Here is a 22,716-nt window from a genome sequence, read left to right as displayed (position 1 = left end):
CTCAATGAAAAGGTGTGTGTTTGAGTACATGGGCAAGCTCATTGACCCCTATTGAACCACATCCCCAGTACTACTTTCAACTATATTTTTGATCCAGCTCTCTTGGAGGCCATGATACCTGTACTGCTAAGAATTTGCTTAAAAGTCTATGGTACCTGGAGATAGAGAAGATACTCATGGCAAGACAATGTTAGCTAGAAACATCAAATAACTTCGAGAAACATTCAAGCAACAAACTAGAGACTATTGGGCAAGATTGCGCAGCACTGACTTCGGGAAGCTAGGAGACTATCAGCTGGAATTGTGCATTTCGTAGTCCCAGTTATCAATGAGGGTGACTGCTAGCTAGATCTGCAAAATGCACAGTCTAGAGACATTGACTACTGACTGAAACTATGCATTGCGAAGAATAATCAGGTTGTGTATCTAGCTGGAATTTCACATTGCGCAGTTCCAGTGGCCAAGACTGGGCACTGCCTCCCAATATTGCGTAGAGAACAACCTGGGGATAGTGTGGGTAGCCTCTATGCAATTCCTAGAGGCAATGTGGAGCCTTGATTTCCAGGAATGCACAAAACTTGCTGGGAGACACAAGATAGGAGTTGAGACAGCCTGGATTTTCCCAATGGCAACCCAAAAACACGAAGTAGTGAATGTGTTTGTGAAGTTTGTGTAGATTTGAGTGAAATAAACATGCATGTTATTTGAGTAAGTGTGGAAATCAGTCAATTGACAAAATCAAGAAGCTCATGAAGCGAATCGTCAAAACACCGACTATGAGTGCAGAAACAATGTTATGCATGTGACACAAGGAAAGGTAATGAAAAACTTGAAACAACACTTAGAAAAGCTAAAATGCATTGAAACTCTAGCAGTCGTTCAATAAAACCAAGGAAAAAACACTCATACAAGATGAAAACTAAAAAGCGACAGAAAAAAAGGCAGAAGGCATGAAAATAAAAAATTACCCAGAAAACTTGCGCCAATTGTGTTGAAGGTTCCTAGATGCCTCAGGAATGCTAGAGTTCCAATATCAAATGTGAAGAATGAGGTCTAAGGCGTCTTTTAAACAGATTTGGAGAAATTAGGGTTTATGATGCGCATGCCACAAATCTAGGAAAAAGCAACACTTGGCGTGAATTTTCTAAAAATGGTTTTGGATATAACTCCTACTGCTAAAAATAGATCCCTAAAATATAGGGATGATTTTTCACTTTTTTCTTTTTCCCTTTTCGGGAAAAGCTACCCGACATGCAAGGAAGGATTGCACAATTCTTGAGGGAAACGAACAACCTACCAACACATGACACGAACAGTTAGTGAGGGAAAACTTTTTGTGTTGTTTTTGGATTTAGAGGCCTTGGCTGACTAGCCAGCTCTGTGAAATTTTCCAGAGTAGTGATATTGGGATACTCTGCGCATTTCCAGAGATTAGTGAAGCTTTCCATTTTTGCGCAATTCTGGAGAACAGTGCATTTGGCCTGGTCTGCTTTGCAAATTTCTGGACATCAGTGCAGTTGGGCTAGTTTCTACGCAATTCTGGATGGCAGTGCAGCTGGCTAAAACTACGCATTTCTAGAGAGCAATGTCGGATGGCCTACTCTACGCAATTTATAGTGCAAGGCTGCCTAGCCTGCTCTGTGCAATTTCGGAGTGCAAGGAAGCTGTTGGGCTACTCTACGCATTTCTGGAGGGGAAGACAAGCTTCCCTCTAGGTTTGTACAGTTTTTCCAGACAAGTGATCGACTGGATGTGAACCAAGAGTTGGGTGTGATTTTCGTTAACCGACAGGACAAATGAGTTGTACACAAGATGTGAAATGACAGATGAATTCAAATAAACACAAGTACCTGATCAGTGCAGGGTAGCTGCAATGATTTCAAGGAGGGAGGCTCCAAAACGAAGAGGGTGATTGTAGCCGCTACAACATTATGAAACCTGTAGGAGGGAAAAGGAACTCGTGGCAAGAATAAATTATCTTTTGCAAATTCCCTTTCAAAGCAAGATCAAGCACCAAACTGATTAACTTATGAGAGAGATTACACAATTCTCATGAGAAAGGGAGTGAGATTGGTTGACAAAAGTGTGAATTATGCAGTCTCAACAACCAGTGATGCAGTCTTCGGCTTGAGATTGCACAATGTGCAGTTCATCCTAGGCAGTTACAAGGAGAGACTGCAAATTGGTTTGTCTTACTAGCCAAGGTGGCAAGACTCAAGCCTGAGACTACAGAATGTGAAGTTGGGCACTCTTGTACTATGCATTGCATAGTCTTAGAGGCCAAGCTCTTAGCTTGAGCCTTAGAGTTGTGCAATGCCCAGTTGGGAAAGGTAGTGCATGGCCATGTGAAGTGTAGATATTCCTAGTGAAGATGTAGGAAACAAGAAGATATAAGTGATAATGCAAGTTAAAGTGAATATATGGCTAAGTATGGATAGATCAATTTTAATCAAGTGTAGAACCTCAACAAACAAAAGGAAAAATAAATATGGAAGGAGAGTCGCTGAAACGACAATCACCAGTGTGCAAAAACAAGCAAACTAATGCGATAATTATGAAAGACGAACGACAAAAAAAATTAACTCTTCTACAAGCTAATATAATTTAAAACAACAAAAACAATGAAGAGAAATGAGAAAAACAACACTCACAGAAGCAAAATGACAAAAAGAGACATAAAAAGCAACAAAAGACGACAAAAGAAAAACTCACATAGAAAAGCGATGAAAACTCCACCAAAGGCACCTTGATCTCCTTGGGAATGCTAGAGATCCAATATAAAATGTATAAATGAGTTCTAGAGGTGTCAATTAAATATATTTGGGTGGATTAGGGTTTAAGACGCACATGAATAAAATTAAGGAAAAAGCTACACTTGATGGAAATTTCTAAAAATAGCGACTGTGCCACATTCGGGAAACTAATAATGAATCCCTTTTTATAGGGATTTCTTTTTCGCTATTTTTTTATTATTATTTTTTGTTTTTTCAGGAAACTTTCCATGCACACTACCAAGAAAGATTGTGCAATTCAAGGGAACTGGGAAACTTGCCTGCTCATTGCATTGCACAGTTTCTAAGCACAAGGGATGGATTGCGCAGTTTCTAAGTTTAGTGTTGGGATTCCATCCATGAATACACAATTCTCAAACTCAAGTTTGAGATTCCATTCTATTGTGCAGTTTTCATCATCAATGTTGGCTTGTGCTGGAGGAATATTCGAATGAGTGAGGAGTAAATGAGGAGGATCTACCTCCTACAATCTCTCCTCCTTATCTCATTCGCGTTTCTATGCTTAATTAACCAAAATTTCGATGATTTTCTCTCAAAAACCTACAATCAATGCACATTAGCCCACTAGGCATAATATCTCACTTTTACTCATCTCATTAAGCAAAATATAATCAAAATATGTAAGGAATTATGAGAAGAGTTTATTTAAATAAGATAGGAGGTGTATTGAGGTCCATATAGTTACCCAATGATGAGGCTCATTAGTAGATGGTCGAGAAGTGGAGGCTGATGCCCTCTACAGGGCCTTCTTGTCTCATTTAGTGGAAACTACACTTTATTGTTTCTATTAGGGATGGAAATGGTATCTATATGGTATTCAACTTCTTCAACTCATCCCATAATGAAATCATAGGAAAAGTTGATGACGTTATATATATTTCCCTTCTCTGAGTTTTGCTTCCCTTGATCAAGGATTGGATCCATGTATATTTTTAAATCGTATTATGATGTGTTGTAATTTTTATATAGGTTAATATCACCCTTATCAATCATGTCATGAGATGAGGTTTTTGAGTTTCATACAATTAGGTGTTTCATGTCCTTTGACTCGATGGTATTCACAATATCCATTATCTTTATATCAATATGGTTTAGACTGTGGTTCATCATGTTGCCTTAGTATGGGTAGTTTAATAAGTTTGATTGTACCAATTTATTAAGTGTTATTTCAATAGGCTCACCTAAGGGAGTATACTTTCGTTGAGGTCTCTGTTCACCTCTGAGGTGTTAGAATTTTGATGAATGTGTCCTTGTGATGGGGCTTGGATGTTTTGAACATACTTAAGAGTCTACAACTCTGCCATTAACTATGATTTTTTTGTTAGCCCAAATACGTGGTTTTTCATTATTATTTAATGGTTAATAATTGTTTTCTTTACTAATTTTGACAAGTTCCTTAGCAATGCGATATTTCTCCATAGTGATACCCTTTTCAATTATTTCATTAAAATTATTAACACATTTTATTTGTAAATGAAATTCCATTTCTCGGTTTATTTTCTATACAAATATGTTAACTAATTTTTTTTTTGGTCTATTATTAAAAAGATTAGTCATGGAAATATCACATTCAATGTTGTACAAAAAGATGATTAATGAATTTTTTATGCCTCGGAAAATGTGGGAAAACTATTCAATGGCTAGTCATCCTATAAATCAAGGGGAAAAGTGCATCAAATAAGTATCATTATATGATACATATAGACAATTCTCTGATATGTTCTCTTGGGGCATCTCTTCCTTTATGTTTGTGGAATATTGGCATTTCAAAGTTATTGGGGAAAGGCACCATCTACATAGACCTATCAAATGGATAAGGACATGTGTCCTAAAGTGTATAACTTTTTTCTTGGATGTCTATTTGACATGTTGGAAAATTATTTTTTAATAATATGTTGTATCAAGTCATTATTTGGTGGAGTGATTTCGTATGGTGGTTGCATGTTTGTATTGTTGATGGGTTGTTGCTAGTATGTGTTTGTGTAAGGTTGGTGTTGTTGATAATTGGTATTCAATAGGTTATATGTGCTTTTTTTTGCTATGGTATGTGTGTATGTGTTTTATTTAAAGGAGTTGTTTGTTGGTAGGTGTTAGAGTTAGAAGTGAGAAAGTGTTGGTGTTGGTACGTATTGAAGGTGTTTGTGTTAGGTGATGTGAACGTATATGTGTTGTATGATGTGGACATGGGAATGGAAGTTTGCATGTTGAAGTATTTAGTGGTATGGATGTGGATGTTATGTTAAGTATATGTATGTTTTGTGTAATGTGTATGTTAGGATTTGTGGATGTTAATATGTTGGTGATGATTGGAATTAAAACTTTTGAGCATGATTGTAGGTAATATGGTATGCAATTTGAAGTGTATGCATGGTTATCTGTTGTGGGATTTAAGGTGGTATTTTGTGACATAATAATGGGAATAGAGGGTTGCATGTTTGAAGTGTTGGATTACAGGTGACTAGTAGTGTTGATGGAGCTAGCTTATGTTGGTTTGTGAAAGGAATAAATTTATAAAGTGAACCTTGAAATAAAGGATTAATCATTTTCCTCATGAAATAAGATCATGGATATCTACTACGGGTTGTATTGAATCTATCATTGTGGAATTTTTTGTTACGGGTTTATGAACTTGGGAGAAGTTAAGTTCCCCTATATATTGTGTGGTTTTTGTGATGTGATCATTTAGGATGGTAATGTCAAAATCACTAGGAATTTTGGCACCTTGTTCTGCTACCAAGAGGAGATATCTATTTTCATCTAAATGTATAAAGATGTGAATAACTTTCGTAATATTTGTATCTTGTTCTAATGATATAGTTTCCCCATGTATCAAATTTTTTGTGTTAGGTATTGTTATTGTCGTTGTCATTAATGTTCAGGTATCTAATATACTTGACTCAAGACATGGGAAGAATCCTCAGTCTCATGTTGACTATCATCAAATGATAGTGGGTTGGCATCCATTTTGTTCTTTGATACCTTCAATAGGCATCAATACCTTACAAAAAAGTAAGTGACCTCTTAAAAAGATAATTAATGCTTTTGTTGTTTTGGATTTTCTCTTGATTATTTTTGGATTTTGGGATTATTTTTTTTTGGATTTTCTAACTAGATGCTAAATTTAGCTTTGGATTCGGAAGTTGTTTATATTTGGATGCTATTGGATGACAAAAACAAAAAGGAAAAGATTGTATATATAGATCTTGAGAATTAAAACACAGATTTTAATGAGGATGGGGTTGAGCTTTGAGCTAGAATAAAGAATCTAAGCCAACACATGAGGGATGTGAAATACACCAACTTAAGAAAAACCAAATCTCTAAGCGAATGTACTCACTAATAAGGGTAACTGTTAGAAAATTATATATTACAGAGCAATGGAACACATAAAATATTGCAGAAATATAAACACAGAAAATGCATAAAACAAGAGAGACACAAATATACGTGGTTCACCCAGTTTGGGCTACGTCCACCCCGAACAACCAGTCCTTCCTTTCTATTATCCAGCAAAATGAAGAGACACAACCTATAGCAGATCTGTTGTAATATCCTCTATTTTCTCTCACAGCCTCATCTCTCGATTTCTCGCTCGGAGAATACACATCTATTACACAACCTCAATACAATGCCCTCATACAAAGAGAGGGGTTTCCTTCTAGGGAAAAAAACCCTAAACTAAACATAAGTTCTACCGTCAGATCATCCGCCTAATGAACGGCCCAGATTGACTAGAAATTACTATAATTTTACAAGGAAATTTTACATATGTTTTTAGCTTCGGGGGCACTGCCCCCGAAACCCCTGTCGGGGGACCGCTGGCCCCAGACCCCACAGTCAGGGGGGATCGCCCCCCCCCCCCCCCCCCCCACATGGAGGGGTGTACAAACTTCCTGGGGTATACATCCGGCGAAAAAAAGACCTCTAAACAATCATGATCCACACCGAATAGTAACTAGACAATATATTTGGAGAAGGCAAACTTCCAAGTAAAAGGCCCAATTAAAGATAAATGAGGATGCAAGATCTAGAGTGACTTCAAACTCTTCTAAGAAACTATGGGTTGACTATGTGATGGATGATATGATCCTAGTCCAAAGTAAATTTAAAACTTAGGGAAATAAGGATGCTAAAATTTAAAAATTAAAGGAAAGAAAATATTGAATTTAGGAAAGAACACCAAACTAAAGGATATCAAGCATATTTTCCCTCATCTATGACATTTCTATTTGTGTCAAGTCCATTTGCATTTTGACCAATTTCATTATTTTTGTTTTTTTTTTATTTGTATTTGTATTTTTTATTATTTTCCGAGTTTTAATAGCAAGAAAAAACTTTAAGAAAAAAGATAATGGATGTTTGGACTAACTTGAAAGGTATTAAGGTTTAATTGGTATTGCATGAATTTGATGACAATCATAAAATAAGTACAACCTAATTATTCAAATAAAGATGTGTTTCCACACTAGCACATGCCAAATGAGAAAATATTGTAGGATCCCACTAATGTGCTCACCACTCTCAAGAGCTAATATATACATCTAGTGGCCTAGGTTCAATATGAAAGCATACTCACCTTAGCTCTCTCCCTTGGAGACTAGGAGATCCATATATAACATAGGAAGACACATATTCAGTAACTTTGGGCATGACCACCCTAAGGAAATGGATCAAGGCTCCTATCATTCTAAATTACAAAAGGTGTATAGTAGGGGACTATCATGAACAGTAGGCTCTTCTAATAGGTATCAAGATTGGAGGGGTCTCATATACTCTCTTCATTAACAACCACATTCATAGTATTCTTGAGAAGGGGTTAAATTTTTCCTTTTTCCCGTGGATGATCCCTATTGAGGACTTTATGTGTAACATTGAATATGGGATTAAGGAAATTTTAGATGGAATAAATAAGGAGGTTGAACAAGATTGTACTATTATCCTTTGGAACAAAAACTCCCCAAAAATAAATATAAATACATAGGAATTCCAAACCCTTAATTCTATTAATAACAACTATCACATTGTTGTTTTAAAAGACAACAAAGGTGGAGTCGTGGTTATAATGGATAAAAAATATTATGAAGATGTTAAATCAACCTAAAAATTTGTTGTAGCTACATAAAGTTTAATAGAATCACCCATAATAAAATTTCAAGAGATGTCTCAAATCTCATCCTATCTGATTCTGCTTACTTCTCTATTAGTAAGAAACTTATTGAAAGAAACCCTCTAACCCTAGTATCTATATCCTCCCCAAGATCCATAAAGACAATGCTCCTATCAACCCCATTTTAATATTATTGGGCACACCACTTATCTTCTCACCAAGTACATGTCTCAAAAGGTCACCATTAGTTAAAAATTTCTCCTCATCTTTATTGAATATTTTATATTGTGGTCAAAGCTAGCCATTATCAACTGTCGGGTTTTTCTGCTGCGCACGGCCCGACCCTTCGCTCTCAAGCTAGGGTTCTGAGTGTCTGCGGCGTTTCCCAGGCTGCTGCGCCTCTGTGCACAGCCTTGCCCCTCCCTCTGCAACCAGATGGAGGCTCCTGAGAGCTCTGCCCCCCTGCGGATCCGCCCCCCGAAGTTAAAGCATTCAGAAACTTGATAGCGAATGGAACAAATCGGTCTCCCACTGCGACTCAGCAAAAATTCATCAAAAGGATGGATTCGATTCCCTTTGTTGCCTTGCCAGAGGAGGACACCTGCAAAGCTGCTCTGAACTTGGCAGAAAAAGGCCTCATAGGCCAGTTTATAGGCCTATGGCCCTCCCCCAAATCCGTGGAAGATTGGACCCAAAGAAACTGGCAACCTCTGATAAAAAACGGAGTGAAGAGTTACTTCGTGGGCAAAGGGTACTTCATTTTTGTTTTTGAAAGCTCGGAAGACAGAAGCTTAATCTTCAGAAATGGCCCCTATTTCATGGGGCCGCAGGGACTGTATTTAAATCAATGGAACCCAGACTTTGATCCCTCTCAAGACGTCCCATCTGCTGTGCCGGTGTGGGTAAGACTCCCCCATCTGCCCCTTCACTGTTGGAACCAAAAATCGTTTCAGACTATTAGGAATGCATTAGGCAAGTATATAGACCAGGCTGTAAGAAGAGACCAATATTCTTGTGCACGTATCTGCGTCGAAGTGGACCTTGAAGAAGGATTGCCTGAAGCGATCAAGCTTACGGTGGTAGGATGGACGCACATCCAAGAGCTCGATTATGAGCAGATCCCCTTTAAATGCAGACACTGTCACGGCTACGGCCACTTTGCCAAGAATTGTAAGAAGAAAGCAGAGGACCAGGCTGAAAAACAGAATGGAGAGCAATGGACCCTAGTCCAGAGAGCAGCCCAAGCAAAGAAGGACACAGGAAATAGCGCAGCAACAAGAGACAGGAACAAAGTCATCCCAACTCAGGAGACAGGAGAAAATGTAAAAGGAACCGAGGAGGCGCAACCAGATCCACCGATCAAAGATCAGGCAAAAGAGAACCATGAGGAAACCCCTCCTGAAAGCAATGAGGGAGGGGGAGACATTCACATCGAAGTCACCCAAGGCAGCCCATCAAGCCCCACATATGCAGAAATCACGAAGAAAAAGTCAGCTGAAAGCTCTGAGTCCTCAGAGGAAGAACTCTTTGAGAGACCTTTAAAAAGACCCGGAAGGAAATCTCGCAAGGAAAAAAGAGAAGAAGAAGCAGAAAGGCTCAAAACACAAGGGAGCCAATCCACGATAGAAATGACAATCGGAAGAAGTAACAGGCCCAGGTCATCCAAGGGCGGCTCCACCCCAAGCATAGGTAAATAATGAAGTTAGTCTCTTGGAATTTCAGAGGACTGGGGAACCCCGCCAAAATAGAAGCAGTTAAGGACCTCTTAAAATCGGAACCTACTGATATCCTCATGCTCCAAGAGACTAAGATAGCAGGACAAGCCCTGCTAGAAACCAACAAATCAAAATGGAAGAAAAACTCAGGCATAGCTGTCAGTGCTCGGGGATCCTCGGGAGGTCTGGCAACGCTCTGGAACGAAGAACAATTCCAACTCATCAGCACTCATGAGACCTTGCACTGGATATATACAGAAATAACCCACAATTCAAGTAAGTTATCTATCTCTCTAGTCAATCTATATGTACCTGTCAATTATACAGAAAAAAGAGACTGCTGGAAATCTTTGGCAGAATTTCTTGAACAGGAAACCCCTAACAACATCATTCTCGCTGGAGATCTCAATATTGTTTTGAAAGCAAAAGAAAAAAGAGGAGGTTCTGACTCCAAGGACCCTATGGTGGGTGTAGTGGAGGAACTTGCTCAGCTATGGGATCTCCAAGACTTTAATCCAATCCAAGGCTTATTCACCTGGTCAAATAACAGAACTGGAACAGATCATATCTCTGCTCGGCTTGATCGTTTTCTAGTGCAATCCCTCCTCATGAATAAGAAAATCATAACAACAAAAATTCTGCCCAAGTTGTCCTCGGATCACAAGCCAATACAGCTCTGTTTAGAAGACGAAGAGGATTTGGGTCCCATCCCTTTTCGTTTTTCTCCTCAATGGATTGAAAGAGAAGGCTTTATGGACACGGTGAAAGCATCTTGGAACATCTCCATTTCAGGTTCCCCAAGCTTTGTTTGGGAGCAAAAATTGAAACTCACCAAAAAAGCATTGAAGGAGTGGATCAAGAAACCAACTCCCAACCCCACCTCTCTTAGAGTTGCAGCAGTCCAGGCTTTGCATTCCCTTCAAAATGACATGGAATGTAAAAACATTAATGAAAACCTCTTGGACAAGGAAATAAAAGCGCAGAGAGCAGCCTACCAATCCTTTAGAAATGAGGAAGAATACTGGAGATTAAAGTCTAGGAGCCTGTGGCTGAAAGGAGGGGACCGCAATACCTCTTTCTTCCACCGGCAGTATAGAGCTAGATTGTCAAGGAACCATATAGCAGAAATAAAGACTATGGCGGGCCAAATCTGCAAGGGCAATCAGCAAGTTAAAGAAGCTGCAGAACTACACTTTCAGAATCTCTACAGCTCGGATGACCAAGGTGAAGAAATGGAGGAAACAGAATTTCTCAACCATATCCCCTCCTCAATCTCTCTGGAGGACAACGCAGATTTATGCAAACCTGTTACAGAGGAAGAAATAATCAAAACTATCTGGTCCATGGATTCCGACAAGGCCCCCGGGCCGGACGGATTTACCATTCACTTCTACAAAGTATGTTGGGACATCATAAAAAACGATCTACAAAAGATGATAACGGGATTCATGTCTAAAGCCAAAGTAGGCGGCAACACTAACTCAACCTACTTAGCTCTGATTCCCAAAGATTCTAACCCGGAAACTTTTGCCAGATTCAGGCCAATTTCATTATGTAATGCTTCCTATAAGATCTTGGCAAAGTTGTTGGCCAACAGAATGAAGCCCTTGCTCCCTAGAATCATCACTAAATCTCAAGGAGGCTTTGTGAAAGGTAGACACATCCTGGACAACGTCATTCAAGTTCAGGAGACCATACACTCAAGCAAGCAGAGAAAAGAGAAAGCTATGCTCATAAAGTTAGATATGGCGAATGCGTTCGATAGAGTCAATAGAACATTTCTAAGTAAAGTCTTGCTCTCCTTTGGCTTCTCCATTCAGTTTGTCAACCTTCTAAAAGCCTGCATGAACAACCCATGGATAGCTCCCCTCATAAACGACAGACCTGCAAACTTCTTTAAAGCCAAGAGAGGCATCAGGCAGGGATGCCCGCTCTCTCCCTATCTTTACATCATATTGGCTGAAGCATTAAGCCGAAAACTTGAAGCTGAAAGACTGTCAGGATCCATCCCGGGCCTCAAACCCTCCAACAGAGCAAGCCCCCTGAACCATGCATTATTTGCAGATGACTCGATCCTTCTGGGGGGCGCCTCAATCAGAATTGCAAAGGCCTTCGACACGGTCATTACGAACTACTGCAAAGTCTCAGGAGCACTGGTAAACGAAAGCAAAAGCGAAGTCTACAGCTGGAATACAGATCAACAGGAGCTCAACAACATAGCTAACTCTCTTGGATTCAAAGGGCATTCACAATGGGAGAGAATCAGATATCTCGGCCTACCCATAATCTCAGGAGTGAATAAGAGATCGCTTTGGACCGACATAATCTGCAAATTCAAATGCAAGATCTTGAAATGGGGAGGATACTGGTTGACAAAAGGAGGTAAGGTCATTTTAATCAAATCTCAGCTCTCTTCTTTAATAATTTATCAAGCAGCCTTTCTGCTCGCCCCCAGAAATATCATGGACCAAATCTCCTCTCTCCTTAGAAATTTCCTCTGGCAAGGAGGCAGGGGCAATGATAAGAAACTCCATCTTGTAAATTGGGAAACAGTCAAGAAACCCATCGAGGAAGGAGGATTGCAAATCCGAGATCCTTCTCTGGTCAATCTCGCCTTAGGCAGCAAAATCCTGTGGAAAATGTTTAAAGAGCCAAGTCTTCCTGTAAGTGTCATTCTGCGATCAAAGTATACAAACAGAACTGATTTGAGAAACCTCCATCTGGACTACACAGCAAACAGTACTCTGCTGTGGAAGCTCTGTTACAAAAGCAGCAAAATCTTCAATCGAAACATCTACAGAATCCCAGGGAATGGCAAGAAAATTCGACTCTGGCAGGACAGGATAATGGGGCGAAATCCTCTAAGCGAAAATGAGGAAATCGCAGGTCTAAGGGACTGGTTAATTACAGGTGGGAAGTTAAGTCTGTTTGACATATCCGATTGGGATCAGAGAGGCGATTGGGCAGGTTGGGTAATCCCTGCTCCACCAGCACATCTGCAACAACAACTGAAGTTATTTCTGGACCTGATCGAAGAGGCCGCACCGATACATAGATCGATGCAAGACCGATGGGGTTGGGGCCATTCTGGAGATTACACAGCAGCTGAAGGCTATAAAGCAATTCAGACATCGGGAAATAGCAAACACAGTCCGGCGTTCTGGAAATACGTTTGGGATCCCACAGCTCTCCCGAAAGTCAACTTCTTTGTCTGGACACTGATACACAATAAGATTCTAACAGGTGACAATCTAGTAAAAAGAAGCTTCACTGGCCCTCACTGGTGCGCCCTTTGTAGAAGAAACGCTGAGACAGCTCAACACCTCTTCATCGACTGCCAGTACGCAAAGGAGGTATGGAATTTTACGCTCCAAGATTTGCTTATAAGCTCCCCCGCTCAGATATCAGTTCCAGACCTCTTTGCCGAATGGAGCCACCGTTACTCTCGGTATATCCCTCAAAAATCGATTTGGTATAAAATCTGGAACGCATTGCCCAAATTTGTCTGCTGGAAGATCTGGTTGGCCCGTAACCAGAAGGTCTTTAAAGATTACCATCTAACTCCCTTGCAAGTAGCAGCTAAGGCGAGATCCCTTCTTCTAGAAACGGTGCAGCAACAGTATTATAAAGAGGATGCATCTCTTCAGCAGATAGAGAAGCGGTGGATTGGAAAGCTTGAATTACAAAACAGAAAAATCCTCTTTTCTCCTAATCTAGAGCTCCCATCCTGGAAGAAGAGAGATGCAGATGAAACATTCCAGATCTGGTGGAGAGCCCAAAACTTTCATACAATCTTCTTTGACGGGGCTTCTAAAGGAAACCCCGGTCCCTCGGGCGCCGGTGGGATCATCTTCTCCCCTGAAGGGCGCTCCAGCGATTCTTTCTACTGGGGTCTTGGTTTGAAGACTAACAATCAAGCAGAACTGCTCAGCCTTCTTAAAGCTTGTCAAATTGCCAGAGATAAAGGGATCAGGGACATTCAGATTTTTGGAGATTCGGAGATCCTCATAAAGAAGCTGAACGCTGGAGAGTTATTCAGAAATGCAGGTCTCAATAGAACACTGGAAAGACTGAAAAGAGTGCTCTCATCCTTTGCATCTTACAAATTCTATCATATACTCAGAACTTCAAACACCGAAGCGGACTTGATGGCTAACAAAGGGAGCGCTCTGGACAGAGGGTGGTTGTTCATCAATGAGGACAGATTTGTAGAAACTCCTCCATAAATGTGTAGATATAGCTGTTGTTTTAGAAGCACAAGCAGGATGTAATCAGGGCTGCTTCGGCAAAGCCCCACTCTTTTTTCTCTGGAATCAATAAAAAAAACCATATCCATTACAGTTAAAAAAAAAAGGTCACCATTAGTTGGTAATTGTTACTCATTTGTTAAGGACTCCTCCTCATTCGTTAATGAAATTAAACAGTTCCAACTTGAAATAAATTATATTTTGGTTAGTTTTGATGTTGTTTTGATTTTTACAATGATCCCCATCAATGGAGATACAAATATTGTTAACAAGATTATAGGTCCTAATATTTCCAAATTAGTAGGCATTTTCCTGGAATCATCCTTTTTCATCTTTCAAGATGATATATATGAAAAAACATGTGGGGTTTCCATGGGATCCCCTCTTTCTTCCATCATTGCTAATCATTTTATGGAATATTTTGAAACCAATGCCCTAACCTCTTCACTTTTCCATCCAAAAATTTGGAAGAGATATGTTTATGACACCTTCATTATATAGCCCCATGGTTGAGACAAGTTAGAAATTTTCAAACTACATCTTAATAGTCAATCAGATTTCATCAAATTCATTATGGAAGTTGAAGTTGATGGTTGCATTCATTTCCTTGATGTCCTCATTACTAAGAATGAGGATGGATCCATTTTCCATTAGGACTTCCGTAAGAAGACCCACATTGAATAGTATCTCCATGTGAGTTCCCATCATCACCCTTCCTAGAAACTTGGTGTCTTGAATACCATAGCGACTAGGGCCTTAAGGATTTATGATAAAGATCACCTTGATGCTGAGAAATTTCATCTTTTGAATGTGTTTGAGAATAATGGGTACAATAAATGCAAAGGTCTTAGAGCCTTCCCGAAAGATATTATAGGGCTAAAGCAAAGGCAAACCCCATCAATCATATAGCCAAGATTCAACTTCCTTATATTCAAGGAACATTTGACAAGAATTCTCATATTTTAATGAAAAATAATATTAGTGAAACCTTCAAACTTCTCCCGACCATGTGATCCTCCCTTAGGTATTTCAAATACCCCATCGATCCTTCTAACTCAAAAGGTGTCAACTTGATCCCTTGTTCATGTGGGAAATATTATGTTGGGGAAACATGCCATTTTATTAAGCTTAGAATTCAAGAGAACTACGTTGATATCAAACACAATCATTCTTGGTCCTTAGCCCTTGTTGAGAATTATGAGAAAACAAAACATAACATTTGTATTAAAGACTCTGGTGTCCTGGAAACAAATGATCATTATCACCATAGAAAATTCATCAAAGCTATTGAAATTGAGAAGCAAGCCAACAATCTTAACAATGATGTTGGGTGGAAAATTAGCAAAAACTAGGTTTCCGCTCTTACCACCAAATTTATTTCTTAACCCTCTTTTAGTCTCCTTTAATTATTAATATTAACTTTTTTTAATACTATTTGATTTCCTTCTCTCTTTATTATTTTATTTAACCTTTGCTTCCCCTAATAAATTTACCCCATTTATCCCAACCATCATTTTTATTACTATTATTATTAGGTGATCACAATTTGTATTAAATTTCCTTATATTTCCTTTTTTATTTCTATATTAACAACCGCTCTACCTAACCATAACCCCCCAAACTCCCCAATTAATATTAACCCTCTTTTTATTAATTATTATTTCTTTAATATTAACTATGTTTATTTTTTACTTTTTATTTTATTCATTAAATAATATTTTCCCATGAACTTTCTCAATTTTTCTTCTACTTTTTTTTTTGGGTTTCTAATCATTATTTTTATTTTCATATATATAATTTCTTTTATTTTCTTTTCTTTTTTATTTAATTATTAATAATTAATATTTTTAGGTTGCTTGGGTTTTTTATTTCTATTTTGATTTCTTATATTCAATTTTTAGTCCTCATCGGTTTTAATTATTTTTTTATTTATTTAATTACTAATAATTAATAATTTTAGGTTTTTTGGGTTTTTTATTTCTATTTTGATTTTTTCTATTCTATTTTTAGTCTTCATCAGTTTTAATTATTTTTTGACTTATTGACTTATTTTTCTAATTCTAGGGTCTTCATCCCCTATTTATGCATAAGTATGATTATATGTTTTTCATCATTTTTTTCCTTGATGATGAACCATAGTTGATGGTTCGAAACGTTGGTACAACAAAATTCTTAATGTGATGGATCTAAAAGATGAAACTCATTTTTTTCTCATCACAGAAGCCTTAGTTTTGAAAGTCTTAGCAGACTAAGGGTCTTGTGGCTTGGTTTGAACTAAGCTAGCCACACCTTGGGGTACAACTTTCATTCTTCTCCCTTTTTATACCCTACGAGAAATGTGGTTGAGGTCGAACTTTGGGGGGATGAAATGCCCAAGCATGCCTCCTATTAAAAAATAAAAGTGTATTATGTGTATCTCTTACGCCCAAGATCACGAAAGTGCACGATGGGAAAGGATATGCACACAACAACTCTAGTATTTATAACGATGTGCAAGCGTATAAAACATGGTAGACAAAGTTATTTTAAATCACCAAAATCAAATGTTATCTAAACTAAAACAAAACAAAACAAAATTATGTTTTCCCTGCATTGAATATGCTAGTGGTTTAAGAATTCCAATTATTCTCTCGACAATCACCAAATGCTTCACAAAATGTGTTAGTTCTAGCATAATTTTATGACTAGCTCAAAACAAATAGATTGTCATAGGGTTAGAAAATCAAATAGCTTAATCAAATTTGCAATCATAAATCTTAAATCTGATAAATTAAGTGATAAAAATGAAAAATGAAGTACAAAATCCAGAAATTTTAAAGGAAAAACAAATGTGTTGTAAAAGTCAATGCATGCGTCAAATTGCGTAATGTATGAATTGTGTCATATGTGTACCTAAACTCATGATTTGTTAAAATAAGGGATGTGAGTCCCATTAGGTGCTCCAAAATGTTATTGGAAAATAAAATCGAATAAATATGAGTGAAATCATAATGTGTATCAAACACAATTTAGTTATTTGAACAACAATGAAGCTATAAGTGAACAATTGAGAAAATCAAAAGTGAGCTAGGCAATACCTTCCCAACAGAATTCACCTAATCATGCTCCATTTTGAATGCTTAAAAAAACATGTGGGCAACTCAATATGTCTTAAAATAATTTAAAAGTACTTGGTTACAAAGTAGCAAGGTGATACCTATGATACACAAAACATTTGCCTCTATATAGTGAGATGAAGGTTGTATTTATAGGCTTGTCAGGAGTCATCAATTAATCATTGAAATCACATGCAACAAATTGAATATCAATGGATAAGATTTGATGCGAAGATTTGATTTAAAGAATGTTACCAATTAAATGATATAATTAATCGATTGCACAATCATAGAACTCATAGTGAGTTGCAATTAAGAAGTGGAAGTAGACTAGAAAATTAGAAATAATTTAATTGTGTCCATGAGAAGATAAGACAAAAGAAATAATTATTTTGTTTTTTTCTAAAGAATTGAATATAAAAAGTGAATAAATAAAATAAATATTTTATTTATTCAATTATAAAAGACTTAGTTAACTAATTAAATAATTAAAAAGTATTTGATTACCTTAAATTATTCTAAATATTAATTAAATAGTTCTTATTATTTAATTAAATAGTAATTGTTTAATTATAGAAGTCTAAGCCTTCAAGTTTGCAGAATCTGTGATTGTATTTTAAGCTATTCTCTTTTGATGCTTAAGGCTATTCTGAACATTTTTTTTGTTTACTAATTCAGGTTTCAATTATGAAAAAGTTAGATCATCCCAATATTGTTAATTTAGTTGCACATTTTTTCATAATTAGGCACATGTACAGGACTAGCTAGTTCAAAAATGCAAAATAAAAAGATGGATGATGCACATGGTTCTTATAGACATGAGGGTGAAACTAGAGGTTTACATATCATCGTAGCAAATGTAGAAACAAAGTCCAATGGACATGGGAGCGAGATGGAACTAATAGAACTAGTTTGGGATGATCTAACTTTTTCATAATTGAAACCTGAATTAGTAAACAAAAAAAATGTTCAGAATAGCCTTAAGCATCAAAAGAGAATAGCTTAAAATACAATCACAAATTCTGCAAACTTGAAGGCTAACACTTCTATAATTAAACAATTACTATTTAATTAAATAATAAGAACTATTTAATTAATATTTAGAATAATTTAAGATAATCCAATACTTAAAATTATTTAATTATGATGGAAAACCTCAAACTGAATTGCATCTAAACTAGAAAACTAGAAATCATCTAATTGTGTACATGAAATAATAAGAAGAATAAAACAAAATCAAGAAGAAATGAATTTAAAAAGTGAATAAATAGAATAAAAATTATATTTATTTAATTACAGAGGACTTAGTTAACTAATTAACTAATTAAAATAATTTTAGAAAACTACAATAAAAGGAATTAATTAAAATAAATCATAAAAAAATATTTAAATAATGAGAAAAGAAAAAAAAATATTAAAAGAGATTATTTAAATTATGTGTAAGAATGATTTTTTTTAAGTTAGGAACTTTGCATTATGTGAAATGAAGATTATATAGACCAAAAAAAAATTGTTTTTGGTATACCCAAAGGGATACCGTACAAGTAACATAAGTTTAGAGTCTTGAGGTTGTTAAGACCTCATCTAACCAGAGCGTCTTACAAATAAAAACTTATAAAAAGAGGTTGGTTGTGTCAGACCTTGACATACATCAACATAAGAAGACAATAAAAACTACTAGTGATACAAGAAAAAAATAGTGAATCATAACAACTACTGGGCAGAATCTCCAGGCATCTGTGTTGGCTAGTCACTACCCTTATCTATGGAGAATGAGATGTTGACTAATCTCCATGCTAGAATGGTCATATTTCAGTCTATATTGTCAATTATTCCCTCCACCTCTATCATTCTGATAGAATTCTCTCATTGAGTCCACTTGTACCTCCCTATGTGGCCTACAATATTCAAACGACATTTTACCTTGTGTTGGATTCGTGCCATGATTGATGAAGTGATAGGAGTGCGTGCAATGTGCCAAGAGTAGTGAGAGCCATACCCCTCTTTTGTGTAAGTTGATGTAACCACCACTCGCACATTTACCCACTTTTAGAAGCTCTCCATGGTAAACATGAGATGGGTGTTGCTATGATATGACCTGACCTCCAAGTTCCAATTATGGAAGTGGGGTCGACAAACTAACAACTAACTAACATCCCACATGGACTATAGACCACTCAAGAGCCTGAAAAATACCCCAGGTGATCAATCCCTAATTTGGAACTCTTTTTCACTAGGTTTACACCCTAACCGCACCCTTGATACCATGTACATGCAGTTATGAGGTTTTGAACCTAGCCATAATCATGTCTACATGCGGTTGTGACCCAAATTTCTTAGTTCAAAGCATGCGGTCACAAGATCTATGCCACTTTTTTAGGCAAGCCTCTAGACCACTTCCCAGAACTGTCTATAACTTTCCAGAATCATGATTAAGATGACAACAATGCAAAACACTCAAACTTGAACAAGCCCTTGACCAGGACATGGCCAGTACACAATAGACATTTCGTCAAATATATGGTAAACATGAAAACTATAGGTCATGAATGCATATCTGATCATAAAGTTCTGAATTTCATCTGATAATCACCAAGAAGCCTCCAAGCCCTCTCGAACTAGCTGTAACAACACTTGTTAGTCCATGCATTTATCAACCATCTAGTAAATTAACAAATCATGAACAAGAGCCATAGCTAGAGCACATCATATAACCAGGTATATAACCATCATATAACTAGGATAAATACCATAACAAATAAGTCATGATATTAGCATGATAACCAGTGCAAGTCCTCATAAATCACAATAGAAAAATAGCTCATAATAACATGTGAAAATTCCAACCAAATCAAGGACTTCCACATACCACCCAACCATAGATTGGTTGAACCGAATTATCTCTTTCACCCAATCACCCCTACGTCATATTCCAAGCATGAATGTGGGATCGTATGGGTTAAACTAAAACAAATCCAACCAATTATTCGAGAGACCAAACCACCTCAACCCTCAACTAGAGTGATCTCACCTATACGGTCCAGAAATCACTAACATAAACTAGGTCGGTCTCTACCCAAGCTTTCTAGGTCTCCAATAACTATTAACTCAACCCACAACCTCCAAGGAACCTACGTTATTCCAGGGCTCCAAAGTTTTTGTCCCAACCCCATGGTGCCAGGGACTAGTAACTCAACACACATATTCCAGGGAAACCCTTCCAAGACTCCATAGTGTTTTTTCCAACCCATAGCCAACAGGAACCTGAGAACCAATTAGAAATAAGTAGGAAAACCACAACACCATGGATATCCAGGAAATGGCGAGGAAAGTTTGAAACCACTATCACTCCAGGAAAATATCCATGCCAATGACAACACATAACCAAGAAACTACATGCATATATGATGCATCCAAAAATCATCAAGGAAATCACACATGTAACCTATTAGCTGTAAAGTATCTTTATTGTAGCTATTGATCCAATTGTCCCCTTGTGTTCCCTTGCTTTCCTTTGCTTTCTTTCTCCAATACAAGTGAATGCTAGAGTGCTCCAAGAATGCTCCAAAATTATCTAACTATGCAAGAGTGTGAGAGAGCCAAATGCTAAACTGATAAAAGCCATCACTTATTTAACTGATGCTATTTTGTTATTGATGCCTCCTTTTTCTTCATTTTCCTTCATTTTTCCTTTAATTTCCCTTGCATGCAAATTTGTGTCTCTTCACCTTCCTTTTCTCCTATTTTCCTTTACTCCCCCTTAGGGGGAACACCATCATCAGTGTTCAATGATACTTATAACTAGAAAAACATGTTTCCCATGGAGCTTTATAACACAACTTGATGCATCATTTATGTCATACCAAATTTTCGAAACAATGAACACCTCACTACTTATTACAAATTTATAACACAACTCGATCCAATATTTACAACATACTACTTATTGGATCTTTATAACACAACTCGTTGCATTATTTACAATACATATATGCATATATAAATATAAACCAAACATATATGTTCAACTAGCAAATAAGGAAGGATACAAATCCCACATTTGAACAACCATCTCCCATGTAGCTTCATCAAATCCAAAGTGCTTCCACTGCACTTTAACTTGCTCGATTGCTCAGTTCCAAAGCATGAGTTGTTTCTGCTACAAAATGAATTGGGGTTTTGGCTGGAATTCTCCCTATGGCCCCACCTCCAATATAGACAAATCAATCACACGATCAACATCCTACACATATCTCTTAAGTAATGAAACATGGAAAACATTATGGACTTTCACTATTGGTGACAATGAAAGTTTGTAGGCCACTATTCCAATCCTCTCAAGGATCTCAAAATTCCCACAATACTGAGATGCCAACTTGGCACATGACCCAATCCTCAAGGAGCTCCTTTTGGGCTTGATGTGCAAGTACACATGCTCTACAACCTAAAACTCCTTGAATTTTCTATGTTGATCTGCATAACTCTTTTTCTTGTCCTTTGCTACCTTTAAATTCCTCTTAATAACCTACATCTCCTATTCCATCTCAGCTAACATACCTAGTCCAATCAATACCCTATTCACTGGATCAATCCAACTGATATGAGTATTACGATTCTGCCCTTAGAGACATTCAAATGGACTCATCTTCAAGGATTCTTGATACCCATTATTATATGCAAACTCCACCAGTGGAAAATACTCCTCCCACTTCCTCTCCTGATGCATGACATACATCCTCAACATATCCTCAAGAATCCTTTTAACCATCTATGTTTTTCCATCTATCTATGGATGATAAGTTTTACTAAAAGCTAACTTTGTCCCCAAGATTGCAAATAGCTCCTTCCAAAACCTAGAAGTGAACTTGGCATCTCTATCTAATATGATCTTCTCGGTAACATGATGCAACCTCACTATCTCCCACAAATGAATATTTGAGCTACCTCACTAGCTGAATTAGTAGACTTCACTGCAATGAAGTGAGCTACATTACTCAACCTTTCAACCACAACCATGATGGAATCATGTTTCCTTGATGTCTTTCGAAAACCTGTAATGAATTCCATGGAAATGACCTCCCATTCCCATTCTGGAATTGGAATATGTTGCAATATGCCAATTGGATTCTTACACTCTATGTTCACCTGCTAACAGTCCAAGCATCTAGAAACAAACTCAGCCACCTCTTTCTTCAAGTTCGGCCAATGATAGAACTTCTTAACAATTGTCAAAGTATTTTGATATCCCAGGTGACCTAAATATGGTTTGACATGAAGCTCCCTCAAGACAAGCTTCTTGAGCTCACTGTTATATGACACATAAATCTTGTTCTTGAACTTAACCAAGCCATTTTTCGTGAGGTGATACTCCTCATCCCTATCACCTTCGCTTTACTGCTACAATATCTTCTTTAGTTACAGATACCTCTCATCATGTTTCCCTACATGCAATATATGCTCCTACAAATCTATCCCATAAGATCTCATAGCTGAAATGTGATACACCTTCACTCTCCTACTAAGAGCATCCACAACTCTCTTCTCCTTTCCTTTAATGTATCGGATCTCAAAGTCAAACTCATTTAGAGTAGCCAACCATCTAGCCTTCCTGGCATTCAGATTGGGTTGGTCAAACAATTACCTCATCCCACTATGATCACTCATTAAGATGAACCTCCTACTAAGAAGATAATGTCTCCACATATTCAATGCATCAATGATAATTGTCAACTCAAGATCATGAGTCACATAGTTCCGCTT

This window comes from Pinus tabuliformis, chromosome 7 (genome assembly GCF_031772625.1).
Source record: "Pinus tabuliformis cultivar Carrire ecotype Pingquan chromosome 7, CPIR1, whole genome shotgun sequence".
NCBI classification, from domain to species: domain Eukaryota; kingdom Viridiplantae; phylum Streptophyta; class Pinopsida; order Pinales; family Pinaceae; genus Pinus; species Pinus tabuliformis.
Note: the sequence above shows the minus strand (reverse complement) of the source record.